The sequence below is a fragment of the Jaculus jaculus genome, chromosome 5 (genome assembly GCF_020740685.1).
Source record: "Jaculus jaculus isolate mJacJac1 chromosome 5, mJacJac1.mat.Y.cur, whole genome shotgun sequence".
Classification (NCBI taxonomy): domain Eukaryota; kingdom Metazoa; phylum Chordata; class Mammalia; order Rodentia; family Dipodidae; genus Jaculus; species Jaculus jaculus.
This window is the reverse complement of record NC_059106.1, coordinates 20,771,337-20,787,209: the sequence shown is the minus strand read 5'-3', so window position 1 is coordinate 20,787,209 and position 15,873 is coordinate 20,771,337. Positions and strand designations below refer to the sequence as shown.

The 15,873-nt window shown below is 37.7% G+C and overlaps 1 pseudogene; it reads right to left on the bottom strand.

The window, feature by feature from the left end:
- Positions 1-1,303: 1,303 nt before the first annotated feature.
- LOC101617614 lies at positions 1,304-2,814 on the bottom strand (annotated as a pseudogene).
- Between the last annotated feature and the right edge of the window lie 13,059 nt (positions 2,815-15,873).

Sequence of the window (15,873 nt, the reverse complement as noted above, 5' to 3'; positions counted from 1 at the left end):
TAAGAATATGTTTATTTGTTATTGATACATTGATAGAATTTTATAAGAAAGATTATCATATATAAAAAATGTAAAATGTATAAAATTTGCTTCTTGAGTTCTGCATAGAAAGTATAGGAAAGGATAGCAGCTGGGGCAGAAACATTTTCAACATGTGTGACACAGTGACAGAATGAAAGATGTGGTACATACACAGCCTGTGAGCAGACTACTGAAAAGAAACATAATTCACAAGTACACATAGGAAATGACAACTAACCTTCCTATTTAAGTAAATTCAAGCTAAAAATGAGATTTTGGGGAATGGGATTTTTCTGTCAGATTAACAAGTGAGTTTGACTGTAACAGTTATTACCTGTTGAAAGTTTTTTGTTTGTTTGTTTGTTTTTCAAGGTAAGGTCTCACTCTTGTCCAAGCTGACCTAGAATTCACTATGTACTCTTACGGTGGCCTTGAATTCATGGGGAGCCTCCTACCTCTGCCTTCCAAATGCTGCGATTAAAGGCATGTGCCACCACATCCGGCTCTGAAATTTTAAACTATACCCTTTCATCTAACATTTCCATAGTTAGGAACAAGGTCTTCATAAATGCCCTGGTAGATACACAGGATAATTGTACAAAGATGTTTGTTACAAAACTACTTATAATTATAAAACAGAAACAATCAGGGATTGGTTAAATTTTGGTATATTCATATAACAGAATAAATTGAAATATCCAAAATAAATAAAAATAAGGTTCAAATTGCACTTTCCATCTTGTCTATGGTCCCAAGTTCAGCTCTACCCTGAGACAGGGCGAGGTACATTTTTTTTTTGAAGCAAGGTCTAGCTCTATCTCAGGCTGAGCTAAAATTCATTATGTAGTCTCAGTATAGCTTCAAATTCAGAGATCCTCCTACCCCGGCCTCCCAAGTGCTGAGATTAAAGGCACATGCCTCCATGTAGTTGCTTTTTATTTAAAGTCTGTTTTTTCAAAAGTTCAACACCCCCCAAAAAAAGTTTAATCCATATCTTCTGGAGTGAAGAGATACCTGGCTAGAAATATAAATTTGTTTGTGGGGGCTATCAATGCAAAAGTATCCTTGTCATTCAACAACCCCTAACATCAACAAACCGAAACTAAGAATCAAAAAAAAAAAAAAAAGAAGCCATGGTCTTTACTGAAAGAGGGGTGCCAGTGACAAGGGCAGCAAAAGCAGAAGCAAATATGAAAGTATCCAGTTCTCGCTCAGGGAACAATATGCAGGCTTGGTCCATAGAGGACCAAGAGGATCTTGGCAGAAGGCCGAAGACTAGCCACAGCCTGCTCTCCAAGGGAACCTAAACCTGGGGAGTCTGTGCAGGGCCCTTGGCTGGGGCTGGAGGCACCTTTAGTGGGGCCCAACCTTGAGCCTTGAAGTGGGAGACCAGCTGTGTAGGCCCTTCTGCAAGCACAGTCTGGCCAGTGCCTCCCGCGTGGCATTCTGGAATCGGCGGAAAGGCACAAACTGTGCTATGTCGCGGGCGGCGCGAAGTATTGCGAGGTGGCCCTCTGATGTGCAGCTTGGGCTGCGAACCTGGCCACATGGTTGATGGTGGGTACAAAGTTGGTAGGGGCATAGAGGCGAACTTGTGGCAAGGCTTGGCAGTAAGCATCCACAATGCCTCGGATACCTGGGATTGAAGTTCAAGGCAAATTCATGCGAGACCTGCCAGTCAGGAGGAACCTGGGCCCCAAATCCACATGCTGGGAACAGCTTGTCCGAGTCATAGTCCTGAATCGCACTGCTCACGCTCCACAGCACGGTAGGACTCAGGCAGTGCAGGGAGTCAGGGAAGGAAACAGTGAAGTCCACGCCCACAGTGAAGTTGATTTGGCAGCCTCCCATCATGCAGTCCAGGAAGGAATATTCCATTTCTACCTGGCAAGGCTTGACACAAACAGTTCCAGAGTTCTTGTAGCTTTTTCCTTTTTCGCTGCTTCTCAGGGTGTCCGGGATTGCCTGCATCTGGGCCAAGCTGGTGTGGAAGGTGCCAATGAGATCATGTAACCCATCGCTGTCAGTCTGAGCAGCGAGCGTACCCGAATAGGTGTGCTTGGGGTCGCCACCACAGAAATGCTGCAGAGGAACTGAGAAACGCTTCCATGTAGGGTTCAGATTGTTTTTGATCACCTCAGATCTGTATGCCAAGTGCCATTTCCCATCACCTTGGCGGAAGAATTCCAGAAAAGGACCTGATTTTCCCAGGAAGTCCTTCTTATCTCGATTGCTAGGCCTCCACCTCCATGGTTACTTACTACACGACTGTCCTTCAACTCTTGTGCAGAGACCTAAGACGGGAAGATTATCAACCAATGAATTCTTCATTGACACAAGCTGCTTCCCTCCCTCTTGCTGGTCTCTTCCTTGTGGTGAGGGTCCCAGCAGGCTTTCCAGGCTTCAACATCAAGGGTAGAGTCAATACCCGGCTGGACACATCTGTCCTAGGGAACACCCAGCGGCCCCTAGGAAGTCATCAGCCCCCAGTTCAGGAGTCTTGTTGTCTATGTCATAGATCCCAAAGCGCAGCTTCTGGACTGTCTCAAAGTGGTACTTAATTTGCAGAGTTCTTGCAGAACTCAGGGTTTGAGCAGTTCCGAACTTGCTTCGTACGGCCAAGCTCAGCCCAGCTGCTCCCTCCCACATCCTGTAAAAGGACACAGAGTGGGTCAGATTTGGAGCCAATGTCCTTGTCAATGAGATGGCCACAGGAAATGGGCAGCTGAACCAAGGTCACACAGTGGGCCATCCGGGAGAGCTTGCGGGGGACCAGAACCCAGACCCGAGTTACCCCCCTCCCCCGAGCGCGCACCACTGCCTCTGCCCCGAGGCCCCGACAGCCCCAAACCCGAACGGCCTTGGGCTCGCTGCCCACCACAGGCACCACCACCGCGGCCGCTTCCTGACCTTCTTTTTATTTAGTCCACCACAGGAACTTAAGCCCACTCTGCGGGAAGCATTTTCACTTTCATCAGTCCTTCCTGGAAACTACGTCGGAGACCCTGGTATATCTCAAACTTAATTCCTAATCTGATCCAATGAACAGCAGCACTAAGCCATCGCAGCTTCCATCCTTACCCTCACCAACTGAGAGGTCCCATTCCCATGGTAAATTAGCTATCGCTCTTCATTCATATACCTCTCACCATGACTCCATTGCAAAACGTACTGCGATTTCACTGATATCTTCTCTGATATTCTCATGTTCTTGTTCGTCATTAATTCCTAAATGTAGCACAATTTTGATTTCTCTCAGTACAGACACTGCTGTGTAGATATTAAAAGATCATGATCTTCCATGAGTATTTTAAATGCCTTGCCTTACGTTTGCTTGGTAAATGTTGGACATATGGCTGTGGCGGCTGGTTAGTGTGGAAATTTATAGCACACTTTACAGACACCTGTAAAAAAGACAGATCTCACTGTGGAGGACTTTGGCTTTTCTCGGTGTGGGTTGTCTGCTTTTTATATGATCTACTTTGCACTTGGTGAGATTGAGTATAACTCAATTTCGGGGTGCTTTTCATAAAATTACAAATGGCATGGAGAAATATAAAAAGGCATGAAGTCAGAAGCTCACCTTGTTTGACATAAGAAACCAAGGCTGCAGGGAACCACATTATTTTCAGGGATTTTTTTTTTAACCTTCCAGAAATAACATTGTTTTGTGAAAGCTGCTTAGAAGACTTATGCATATTATACTTAGGTTTCTTGAGCACACCTTATTTTTTATTTTGTTTTGTTTTGGTTTTTGCAAATGTATGCATAATGTGCATACATGTATGTGTTTATGTGTTTGGGTGGGTGCACATAAATGTGTACACAGATCAAAAGGTGAGAACAGATCAGAGGTAAATGTTACTTTTAAGAACAAATCAATATTTCACTGATTCAGCTAGACTAGCTGGCTAGTGGTTCCCAGGGAACCACCTGTTTCTGCTTCCCCAGAACTTGGATCACAGGCATGTGTGAGCTCATATGGCTTTTACATAAGTGCTTAGGATCTTATACTTGTGAGGCAAGAACTTTTCCCATGGGACCATCTCCACAGACACTTCTTCACATCTTCCTTAATGATGAAACTGTATAATGCCAAGTCTATTATGTGTACAAAGCATTCAGTTATCTAAATATCAAGTTTTGAAATACTTCAGTTTCATTCAACTATTCATAAGAGTTTAGGCCATTTTAATATAATTTTATACATGTAACTATTTTAAATATGAAAATGGTCAAGTTGTATGCAGCAGGGATCTTCTGCACATTTTAAAGATTTTACATATTTTAACATATAAATAACTCTGTGTGGGAGGGCTTATTTCTGTTTCTTGTTCGAGTATAGGGAAACTCAGAAAGTTCAATTAAATCATTTAAGATTATATACCTCCTAATGACAAATGAAGAAAATATGTAATTTGAAGCTCTTGCATTTTGTCTACGATATGCTATCTTGTATAAGTGAAGCTCAACTTTTGAATAATAAGACATCAGTCTCTACCTATGAACCTGATCTATTTGAAAACATCCTCAAGGTTCAGTGCTGGCCCAGTTGGAGGAAAAACTAATGGCTTAGAAAGAGAAATGGGAATTACTATAAAATTTGTGAACTGCTCCTAAGATTTGAATTTAAAATGTGCTATTTTAGAAACACCTAGCAGAAATTCAGCAACAAATGAAATTTTTTATTTTACCATTAATTTTTCAGAAATGTCACTGACCTGAATAAATAGCTAGCAGAAGAAATGAAAACATAAGGAGTTCTGTTCCAGGTTAGTAAGATATATAGATAAAAGTTAAAGAAAATTTTGACCAAGCAATTCATAATTCATTTGAAATAGAGTTTAACTTCATTAAAACACAAGTTTTTCAACAGTAGAATGGATTTTCATTCATTAACAACAGTTTCATGACTATTACTCATCATTAAAATAACATGTTAACTTTATTAGCCTCGGGAAACTGGTAGAACTATATGAAGATATGAAACAATATATTCTATAGTGACTTTTGAGATAATGTTGCTCTATAAATTTTATAAGTCAACATTACCCCTCTCTTTTTTTTATGTCATTCTATCCTTATTTCTCTGTACTATCAAATACTTTCTTCTTTATTATTTGGATGTGAAGTATTCCCAAAGGCTCATGTGTTTGAACACTTGGACCCCAGCTGAGTAATGTGTCCAGAGATTATGAAACCTTTTTGGATATGGAGTCCAACTGGCAGACATAGGGATATATGGATGAAGGACCATGGATTACTGGCTATAGCTGCCCTGATTTGGGTCTTGGAACCATGGAACATGCAGCAATTGCAAGTTCCTTATGCCATGGAGCCACCCACAACCATGCCTTTCCCACCATGGCAGTAAGTAACCCTTCAAACTGAGAATTTTTTTCTTTAAGTTGCTTTTTGTCGGGTATTTTGGCATAATAATATATATATATATGTTTGTGATAACTTTTCTCTCACGACCTTAATTTTCTAAATTGTTAATGCTATTTTACCAAAATGTTAATATTTTGTATCTTAAGTATGCTAAAATTTATCTCATTTAATTAGAAAATTAAAATATTTATGGCATACTGTCAATAGGTTTTAAGAAGGAACACAGTTATGAGGAGTTTCCTTTATGTTTATCCATGTGCATGTGTGCTCAGTGAAACTTCTCTAACATAAGCAGACATTTATTTATGTTGTATTATCATGTCTTATATTACTTAGTTCCAATAAAGTTCTTAACCAATGCAAAATTCTAATAATCTGTTTAATGATCACTTGTTGATATAAAATGTATTGACAAGTAGATAAGATAAATTAAATGCTTTTTGATTTTCCTTATATCCATGTTGTTGAGCTTTTCCAATTCAATCTCACCACTGAAACCAGAGTCTTATCTCTGAGCTTCTTTCTTCTCATGTTAAGCTTATGATCACAAAGAAGTAATAACCTCAGAATCTAATTTTGATAACCTTCAAATTTTCTTAGGAAGACAGGATAATTTATATGGGCAGATATTAATTTTATATGTCTTGAAGAAAAGCTTTGTGTCTGGTGTCATATACGGCAAATAAGAAATATTACCAAGCACATATAGATAGCATAAGAAAAAAAAAACTAAATGAGTAGGATGGAATAGATTAAGACAGATTAAGTTGAACTCAAGTTAGATCTTGCCAAGTAAATAGGAAATGCTTATATAAAATGAAAGGAAAAGATATCACAGTAGGGAGCATTGGACAGTATTAGTAGTGTTTTCAATTTAGGAAAAAAAAAGTAAGTAGAATTCAAGACTCACATAGCTGCTTTGTGTTTTCTGCAAACAGAATATAAAAATATAAGTTGACAATAATGGGTCCGCCTAAAATCTCCAATGTCTCTCTGGTAACAAACAGGACATACATTTTGAAATCAATGAATAATTAAATAAAGAAGTGAGTTTATAATCCTATAAGTGCTTAGAATTATACAAGGCTTGCTAAAATGAAGGGTTAAAGGAAAAAATCAATTTTTAGTTTGATCTATATTTTCAGATACCCGTTCTTTCCCTTTATAGAATAGGCAAAGTATTTTCACTGTTACATTCTTTCTTTCTTTCTACTCAGCCTACATGATTGCATATTGACTTTTAAAATCTTCTGTTCTATGAGAGGTAATCATTCTAATAAAAAAAGACTTTTTGTTGTTCTTTGTTTGTTTGTTTGTTTGTTTTTCAAGGTAGGATCTCATTCTAGCCCAGGCTGACCTGGAATTCACTATGTAGTCTCAGGGTAGCCTTGAGCTCATGGCACTCTCCCTATCTCTGCCTCTGAATGCTGGGTTTAAAGGCATGCACAACCATGCCCAGCTTAATAAATAAGACTTTCTAAGTATCTTGTTTAAACTGTATACTTTCCTTAGTACTTCCACACCAAAATAACTTACAGATGTTAAGATATTTCTCCAAACTGAATGTAATATATATATGTATTACATTCAGTTTGGGGAAATATATAATATTTATATATTATATAATATATATATATAATATAATATTACAACATATATATATATGTTGTAATATTATATATGCTATATGTGTGTGCATGCGTGTGTGTGTGTGTGTAAACATACATTTTTGTTGTTTTTGTTTGGGTTGTTGTGGAAAAAATTTTCTGCAGGAAGAAAATGGCATGGCAAACAATTTACAGTAACCTCAGCTGGCCAAGACAGTCTTGGGGCTATATTTTGCTGAGCATATTTTGCTTCTTACATATTTCACTCAGTCATAATGCCAACCTTCAAATACTTCTTAATGTGAATGACTGGGTGTTAACTTGGACATTTGGAAAGATAAGTTGTTAACTTCCAAACCGAAGTGATGATTTAGGGTGCTTAGGTTACATTGCCAAATGTCTGTTCCAAGCATGTCTGCCTTCCTAACCTCATAAAACCTTCATATCATGCACCACTTCTTCCAGAGAAAATAGTTTTGAACTCCTTGATGATTGCTTAAAAGAGAAGAACTCTATGTGTTAGTATTTTCCATTTGGGAATAAAAGTTCTAACTTTTGCCAGCCTTCTGCAAGCATTAGCATGTATGCTGAGTTGCATAGCTTACCAAAGACAAGGCATGCATTGGGTAAATTTAGGATTTTTTTTTTTTTTGCAATTGTAAATGGTTATCTGCAACAAATTTAGTATAACTTGAACTATTTAGCCATAATTATCAACTAGACTTGATCTGAAAACAAGTGAGACATGCCTCTAGGTGGGCCTGTGGGAGTATCTCCCAGGGGGGGAAAAAAAATTAATTGAAAGGGGAAACTTCTTCCCCAGAGTGAGTAGAAACTTTCAGCCACATAAAACATTAAGTCCAAGAAATAAACAGTGCCACTTGCTTGCTTGCCTTAATTCTCATTGGAAGGAATTTCTATGTCATTACTGTTGTTGTTGATTCCAGACATTGTTGACATCAGACTCCAGCTTTCTTAGCCTTCCAATGTGTACTGATGCCCAGCTGCTTTTCAGGAATTCCCCAGGCCTCCATCATGAGATTGGGACTGCTGAGGCATCCTGCCTCATGGACTGAACAACTTCCAAGCTTTCAACCTCTCTAGCATGCAGGCAGTCACGATTAGACTACCCAGCCTGTCTCATGCAAGCCAATCTAGTAAATTTCCTTCGTAATTTTTAATCTATATCTTTTCCCCTACTGAACCTTGATACAGAACTCTTTCCACTTTAGGTAGTTCATTTGATTCATTCCAGGGAACACTATTGTAACTAATAGATAAAAGAAGCAATTAATAAACCAATTTTTAAATATTTTTTCCTAGATAAATTTTCTTTGCTCATAAAACATAGTCACTATGAATATTTGATATGGCATGATCTGTTTCTTCAGAATGAATGTTAAAGAACACCTTCTTTTAATAAAATGCATGCCAACATAAACTCATTAGATTAATTAAATGTGGAAACCAATTTTAGTTATGAATTATAATCTCCAAAACATTATACTTTTCCCTTACCACCCATCTGTGACAACTCACATGCAATTAATACAAAGTTTGCTTCTGCAGGCAGTTTGGGATACCCTTAGGTGATCTGGGATTCTCCCCCTGTTTTCCTCCATTCTCCTGGTAAAGCCCTCCCTCCTCACTTCTGGGGGAAGAGATTTCCTTATCTATAGTTCTTGAGCCCACATTTTACTCCCTCAACCATCAAGAAGCTCTGCTCTCTCCGTGTGAGGACTTTCATTGGTTCTCTGTATGGTTTATCTGCTCATCAGTTCATCCAGTCTCCCAAGATACAAACAAATCAGATGGCATGGCACCAGCGTGGCTGAGCCTCTGCTCAGGCTACTTTATCCACACGCAAACTTTTTGTTCTTTCTGCAGTTGGTCCAGAGAGCATGGTTTTCAGGGGAAGCTACAGCACTGCTGTTATGTAAAGAATTTGAATTAAGGTTTTTGGATGAATCCCATCTGCTCTTTGTCAGGTAATAACTGTGAGTGAAGCTGGGGATAGGACTGTGTGTTTGCCATCCCAGCACTCATGAGACTACAGCGGGAAGATGTTAAGTTCCAGCTCCCTTGGGCCACATGGAGAGACACTATCTTAAATTATAAACTAAAACAATAGTGACAAAAAAAAAACTGTTATGTTATTTAAATTCTCCAATATTTTTGCTTTATTTGGAGGTAGCAATGTTTCTATAAGATAACATATTTTTGTTTTCCAAAGTTAAAATTCAAACCTTCAAATTCAAAATAACTTATGTGGCTTTTTATCTTATTCTAAATCATATTTGTTTTACTTTAAATTATCATGACAAATCAAATGCTCACATTTTTGGTAGATAAACCTCACTTATAATTCCCAAAACATGGAGAATTTCATTTATTTTCCTTAAATCTATCTCCTTCTAGTGCCTAACTCAGAAGTTCTGTTGCTTACTAAGGGGATGAGTGAAAAGAAATATTTTATGTGGAAATGACATATGATGTAATATAACAGTCTCTAACCATGAGAAGAAATATATTGATATATTCCTTTTATTCCCTCTCTGGCATCCACTGGGTACTATGACTGTAACTCCAACTCACGTAAAAGGATTTAGGCTATTTTTCCTCCAAGATAAATTGATATGAACATTATAAAAGTGAAGTAGTGTTTGTGGCCTGAAACCCCATTTTCAATTTCATTTCATATATCCTGCAGCTGTAAGTGGACTGCCCTTTTATTGTTACTCCAAATGGAACAACTTCCATGTGTTCATGCGCTGACTTAGAAATGCATATTTGATATTTTATGTATTTCTTTTATTGCAGATTGCACTTTTATTTCTCTCATGTAAACAATTGTCTTTTAGGAATTGTCAATATTCATCTATTTTTTTCAGCCATCTATTTCTTACTTGTCATCTATTATTTTGTTTCTTCATGATTTAATTGGGCTTTGATGTTGTATTCTATCAACTATTCTTGGTAATTAACTTTCCTTTTCCACTTTCTATTTTCTAGTAGAGAATTCTGATCTAAGTCCAACATGATAGTAGTTATGATACAAGAATTTTGGGTTCCTTGTCCACCAATATACCAAAAGTGTGCAGTGTTTCCAGATCCTTTCCTATGAATTCAAAGAATGAAATCCACGAACCAGAGAATAAGGTTCAGAATGATTTTATTATGTCTTAAAGCTTTAGGAAGAATGAGAGAATGGGGGATTAACCTTAGAACATAAGAGAAGGAAGCAAAGTGAAGCTCTTGCTCAGGGAGGTAAGAGGGAGTTTGAAAAGCCCCACCAGGAAAGGGGGAAGAAGGCAGAGGTCTTGCCCAAGGAAGCAAGAAGGGGCTTGAGAAGCTCACCTCGAGATTCAGGTCAGGGGAGTAGCTAGATGGGGAAACCCAGGTCGGCAGGTTGCTGGGAACAAAGACCAGATTTTATAACTTTGCCAGTAATCTCAGGTAAAGATGAGAGCTTCTGTCCTCTAGGTATGGTACAACCTTAATCTAGAGATCTTTCCTGGAGGGTGTAACATTCAGGCTTCTGTAAGCTTAGTGGCATTTCCTACTTTTAGTCAAGGAATCAAAAAACATTCACTTTGGGGTTCTGTTACCATGACTACCTAGCCAATTTCTGTCTCCTATCAGTTGAACAAAGATTTGTGATCTATTCTTCAAAATCTATCATCTTTCATTAATTCAATCGAAACAGTACTGCTATGGAAAAGAGCTTGAAATGTAGAGTGAGATCTGAAGAGGTCTAACATTTGACCATCTATGGTATGACTATAAAAAATAACAAGGTTGAGGTGGTCAATATTCATGTTTCTAATAAGAAAGCAACAAATCAGATTTTGGACTATGGAATATTAACTTGTATTTCAAAAATGACTTGTTTGAAAATTTCAAATTTATTTCTATCCAGTATTTCATTTGTTCTCCCAATGATCTTCCCAATGTTTACTTTTAAATAATGGGGGTTTTCCATGTGGTTCCAAGATGGAGAGATTAGAGTTACTTGCTCAACATGGTGGAACTGGCTCTGTGACTGACTGGGGTCATTCTTGCTGACCTGCTGTTATTGTTAGGTAAGGCCTTCTGGTCCTGAAGACCTGTTTTGAGCTCCAGAAGCCACATAAATGTGTTGGTGAGGCTCCACGTGTTTATGCTCAGCACCATGGGGTAAGAGACAGGATGGTTGAGACTCACTGATCAGTCATCTTACTGGCCCCCTCTCCACACCAAAAATATAAATCAATTAATAAACAGGCACACTTCAGTTTCGGTGAGAGAACTGTCTCAAGAAAATAAGGCAAGAGAGTAATAGAAGAGGTCATCCTCCTCACATATGAGCACATGGCACACTTCTGCATATATTACATATTACATACCACACCTTACATCACATGTACTACACATAACCAAAGGACACAGCGAGAAAAACAAAACAAAACACAGTATCATCATCTTTTGTTATATGTAGGAAACTTTGACATAGAAGGGATACGACCCACTGTGAGACTGTGAAGGTAAAGCAGTGATGTCCTGCCTCACAATTCTTCCCTGGTTGCACAAGTGTGCCTCCAGTCAGGAATGGTCCTTACCTGGAGGCAGCGCCCTCAAAGCCTGCAATGGGCATAGTGCTGTGTTAAGGAATAAATTTCTCTGTTCTGGATTTCATCTATACATGTTTTTTCCTGCTTTAGGGTGTGTTACATGGTACCTAGCCAAGCCCACTGCTCTGTTTTCTAGGCGGTGAGAGAAAAGTACACTTTGCCTGCAAAAAGGATACATGCAATTCAGCTCTCTGCATGACTTGCAAGGTAAGGCCTTCTGATCCTGGGGTAATTTTGTTATTGGAGCAAATCTTCTGTCTCTTAGCTGAGTAAAGGGAGGCTCAACCCAGGGTGTGAGTAGGTTGACATCCTGAGACCCTTCCTCAAGATGCCTGTTGTGTTGTGCTCTTTGTTCTCCATCTTTCCTAGTAGGACTTCCCTCCATCTCACTTGTGGTAATTGTCATTCTTGCTGATTTGGTGTTATTATTAGTAATTTGAGTATGAGTAGTTATTTTCCATGTAATTTTTTTCTCTCATATGACTTGAAGTTCACTTACTGGTACTTAATGCACGAGAAAGCTGGTAGATTCATCTACCTTGTTGTAGTGGCTGACTTGTATTTTCTCAGTACCATGAATTTGTTTTTTTTTTTTTTTAAATAAAGACATTACTATACTGCATGTATAGAAAAATTCTGACATTTTCCAATAGCTATACTTCTTTATTTCAATCATTGTAATCCTTTATCCCTGTTTCATTAAGACAGTGATTGACATTTCATATTTCATAGTTTTTACACAGTCATTCACTATATGCTTTCAACTTTTTCTGAAATTTACTATGATTCCATTTTGAGAAATGGTACCTGTATCCTGACAATAACATTTATTCATTTTTCAATATGCTCAAAAAAACTGATATAACATTTCATTCTAAGTTTTCTGGATATCTGGCCTAAAGAACTTTTATTTGTTATTTTATAATTTGGAAACTAATTTCAGACATTCTTTGAAAGGCCATTGAAATGTATTAAGGAGTAAAATTGGAAATGACACAATGGATTTTGGAAAACATAAAGGATGTGTTTACTTTCCCTTTGTGAATATCTTATATTCTACGTCAGAGGTGCTCACGAGAATCTTTGGTGATGATACTAATATTATGTAAGTATGCTTACAAATGTGGTTGTACTTAGCCAGAAATGGCAATTAAATATTTGAAATGTTTCTAGTAATGATCAGGGTCTATTTTTTGTTACTTCTAATTACAATTCACATTGAGATAGTGGCTAGAGTCATGATTCGTGCTTATGATTCCAATACTTAAAGTCCGAAGCAGAGAGTATTACAAGTTTGGGACAATTTGGTAATATAGCAAGTTTTAGGCCCCTGTGGGACAGACATATAGCTATATTTTGTCTTAACAAATAATCTAAATATCCATTTGTGTTATGTGTAAATCATACAAAATGTCTATATCTTATTGCTTATGTGAGTTTCATATAATTTCCCCCTTTTTTTTTTGGAAAATGGTTCATTAAAAGCCAAAAGAATTACAGAAAACTAACTAAATAAATAAATAAATAAACAAACAAACAAAAGAAACTGGGATAATAGTATAACATAATGGAAAAAGATGTAGAATTTGGAGTCATATAGAACTAGATTTACAGTGGATAGAACTTTTTCCTTTCTGATTATTTATATAAAATATAATTAGACTTTGTCTCATAATTAAGTCGTGTGTAGGAGTTTAAACCAGGTTTGTGTGTGAGCTTAAGCCTAGGTAAGGGATTTGAGTCAGTTTCTTTAAGTATTCTCCAGAGTCAATATCTGCATCATTTTCAGTATTTCCCTATGACACTATCTTCTATGTTGGGATCTTTGGTCCCAATGGACTCTGGATACTTTAATACATGTGATCAAGCACATACTAATGGAAATTATATTCATTCAGTAGTGTGCTCAACATTTTATCTGGTACATTATACAACAAAAATATATTTTATCACTTGCCTCTTGTTCAAAACCGTAATTATGTATATGTATGTGGATGAGTATATGGACAGTGTTGCTCCTAACAATATAAAACTTATTGGGTTATATATTTATTCAAAAGTAATCTGCTGCCAGCAAAATGCGAGCCACTATACTGAAAACTGGTGGCAGGTGTTAGATGTGCTGAGATGGGAGACAGTGAGTTAACTCAATTGTGATTGTGAATCTGTATTGTCAATTTGATTGGATTTAGAATCTCCTAGGAGAAAAATATCTATGCATGTTTGTGAAAGAATTTAAAGATTAGGTTAAGAGATTTGGGAAGACACTCCGTGATGGTTGATAGCCCCATCCCATGGACCCTGTAAAAAGCAGAAAGCAGGCTGAGTACAGGCACTCATTGCTCTCTGCTTTCTGCTTGTGGAAACAAGGAAACCAGCTACCTCCTGTTCCTTTGGCCATGCCTTCTCTGCCATGACGGACTCTCACCTTGACCTCTAAGCCAAAATAAATAACTTATTCCATTAGTGGTTTTTATCAGATATTTTTTCATAGCAATTAGAAAAAAATAACAAATACATGCATCCTTTAGTGTCTGAAGTAAACAGCATCAGTCTGCATCTACTACCCACTAAAATCAATTAAAGAGGGCTGGAGAGGTGACTTAGTGGTTAAGTTCTGTCCTGTGAAGCCTAAGGACCCCGGTTCAAGGCTCAAATCCCCAGGACCCAGGTTAGCCAGATGCACAAGGGGGCACACATGTCTGGAGTTCCTTTGCAGTGGCTGGAAGCCCTGGTGCGCCCACTCTCCTCTCTCTCTGTGCCTCTTTCTCTCTCTCTGTCTGTGGCTCTCAAATAAATAAATAAAAATAAACAAAATTTTAAAATAAATCAATTAAGAGTCTTCAAAGATTAAGGTTGGGCCACATGGATGGTACTGGAGCTTTATTCTATTTTTCTGGAAAAAAGAAAGTTGAGTAGTGTAGTATCAAACTCTAACATGTGTACTACTATGGAAATGTTTTAGCTGCAGAAAGAGCAGGACATGGCTTTCCTTTTTCTCATGCCATTTGATCTGGTCCCCAGGCTCTGACTGTTAGTGAGTCCTGTGGACTGAGTACTGCAGCCTCAGCATTACAGGACAAAGCAGTGGGAGTTGAGGTGTATTACTGGGCCACTATCTGTCACAGAGGTGAAAGTTTATAAAAATTATGTGAGGTTTAGTTTGCTTGGTGACTTCCAATCCAAGCTATGATTTGGTTTCTTGCTACATTTATGGAACATTTCTTCTCTTCATTTTAAAAATTACTTGGAGCTGGGTGTGGTGGCACAAGTCTTTAATCCCAGCACTCAGGAGGCAGAGGTAGGAGGATCACTGAGAATTTGAGGCCACCCTGAGACTACGTAGTGAATTCCATGTCAGCCTGGGCCAGAGTGAGACCCTATGTCTATAAAACAAACAAACAAACAAACAAAACCCAAAATTATTTGGGGTGGGGAGATTGCTTAGTGGTTAAGGTGCTTGCCTGCACAGTCTAAAGACCTAGGTTCCATTCTCCAGGACCCATATTAGCCAGATGCACAAGGAAGCACAAGCATCTGGAGTTCATTTGAAGTGGCTGGAGGTCCTGGCATGCCCATTCTCTCTCTGTCTCTCTGTCTCTGTCTCTGTCTCTCTCTCTCTCTCTGATTCATTCTTTCTTTCTCTTTCATCTCTCATAAATAAATAAATAAATAAATAAATAATTTTTTAAAATTATTTGTTTTAGATGGGTATTTGTTTGTGCACTTAATATTCCAGCAATTGGAAAGATAAATGCAAGGCCAACCTGAACTACCCAATAAAGTCCTGTCTCAATAAATACATTTAAAAATAAAGATATTTTCTGTCAAATTTCTTTCATCATATCTTTGATATTCTAGTTCTAAAATATTAGAGTTCTTTCATCTTCTACTATTGCCTTCATTTGTCTTTCTTCCTTTATTTAATGTTCTTCTGTATGTACAAGAATCTAATATAACCAATACTGGCCTTACACTAATAATGCTCCTCCTTCTACTTCCTGAGTGCTGATATTTCATATCTGTGCCTCTTTACCTGACTGATTTCTATTTAGAAAGTTTTTTTTTTTCCAAATTCTTATCTTTTCCTTGTAGGCATTGTACCACCTAAAGAACTCATTAAATACATCCTTTAGCCACATTTAGCCTCCTTTGTACCATGTCCATTTGCTTTTTCCATATAGTTTCGATAGACTTTCTATCATATCCTTTAGGCTATTAACCTTACTTGTTTTAAACTTCTT